Source organism: Moschus berezovskii, chromosome 1 (assembly GCF_049115385.1).
Source record: "Moschus berezovskii isolate FMDL1 chromosome 1, NW_MosBer_1.0, whole genome shotgun sequence".
NCBI classification, from domain to species: domain Eukaryota; kingdom Metazoa; phylum Chordata; class Mammalia; order Artiodactyla; family Moschidae; genus Moschus; species Moschus berezovskii.
This window is the reverse complement of record NC_142460.1, coordinates 7891312-7893005: the sequence shown is the minus strand read 5'-3', so window position 1 is coordinate 7893005 and position 1694 is coordinate 7891312. Positions and strand designations below refer to the sequence as shown.

Sequence of the window (1694 nt, the reverse complement as noted above, 5' to 3'; positions counted from 1 at the left end):
CAACGGCTGTATCAAAATCAGAGACCTTGTGGGGCTTTCCTGGTGTCTCAGCAGTAAAGAATCCTCCTGCCAGTGCAGAGACATGGGTCGATCCCCGATCCAGGAAGATCCCACATGCTTAGAGCAACTAAGCCCATGCGCCATGGCTTATTGAGCCAAAGATCCAGAGCCCAGTTGCTAAGCTCACATGCTACAACTACTGAAGCCCATGCTCTGCAACTAGAGAGTGGCCCCGCTTGCCACAACTAGAGAAAAGCCAGAGCAGCAACACAGATCCAATACAGTCAAAAATAAATCAGTAATTTTTTTTTAAATCAGAGACTTTGAACTTCAACAACAAAATAATTGACAAGCTATGGTGGCATTAGTGAAGTTGCTCAGTCGTGTCTGACTCTTTGCTACCCCATGGACTGTAACCTACCAGAGGAAACTGGTATGGGATTTTCCAGGCAAGAGTACTGCTGTGGGTTGCCATTCCCTTCTCCAGAGGATCTTCCCTACCCAGGGATTGAACCTGGGTCTCCCGCATCGCAGGCAGATGCTTTACTGTCTGAGCCACCAGGGAAGCCATGGTAAAGAATCTACCTGCCAATGCAAGAGACACAAGAAATGCAGGTTTGATCCCTGCATCTGGAAGATCCCCTAGAGTAGGCAATGGCACCCCACTCCAATACTCTGGAAAATTGCACGGGCAGAGGAACTGGGTGGGCTACAGTCCATGAGGCCACAAAGAGTCATGTATGACTGAGTGACTGAGCCACACACACACACACACAACACCCCACTGAATTTTGCAAAATGAGCCTGTGGGGTAAATCAAAACAGCTGCAAGACCCGCGTGGCTGTAGACCTATGTAAGAGGAAAGGAAGGGGTTCCAACAGCACGGAGAACAGAAAAACCACAACAGCACTCGCCTGCATTCACAGAAAGCACCCAGGTCCAGGCTGAGAATGGTAGCACCCAGTTCACCAGGGACCACAAGGGGACCATGACACACAGTTCTGACCAGGAAGGAACAGTCTAGAAGCCCTCAGAAATAGTGCAGGGACGCTTCCTTTCAAGACAAACTCCACACAGAGGATATAGGAGTGAAGGATGCTGAAAACAGAGATGGTACAGGAACAAAGTTGGGGAGGGGATCAGAACGTCAGATCTCTGGAAATATAACATTTCTGTCACTTGGTAAAAGCATCAGAAGAGGGAGTGCTAGAGCCAGAAGCTACAAAACCTGCCTCAAAGTACCCCTCACTCCCAGAAACACAGAAAAACTCATTTCACTTAAAAGCAAAACACAAAACGCAATAGAAGAGGATCGTGACCAATTCTAATATAAAAGATATTCTAAGGGGAAAAGAACACAATACTGTCCCTACAGACAATGAGAGCAAAACAGAAACCTATGCTGCACAATGCAGATGAAAACGTAACCTAATATTTTAAATGAGGCAAAAGGAACTAAGCAAATGATAGATGTTATTATAGCGTAACTTAGGAACTTTCGCGGCAGTGCAGGGGTTAGGATTCGGCTTTCACGGCAGTGGCCCAGTTTCAATCCCTGGTCAGGAAACTGAGGTCCCATACGTCGTACAGTGTGGCCCAAAAAACACTTAAATCATAACTAGAAACATTTAGAAATAAAAGGTTTGAAAGGACAGGTGACAGAACAGGATTAGAAGCACAAGGAAAATTTTTC

At 46.3% G+C, this 1694-nt stretch overlaps 1 non-coding gene across 1 annotated transcript; it reads right to left on the bottom strand.

Annotated features, from left to right (window-relative positions):
• Nucleotides 1-493: 493 nt before the first annotated feature.
• On the bottom strand, nt 494-565 carry TRNAR-GCG (transfer RNA arginine (anticodon GCG)). Its single transcript has one exon. It is a non-coding gene; the product is annotated as a tRNA-Arg (tRNA).
• Between the last annotated feature and the right edge of the window lie 1129 nt (nt 566-1694).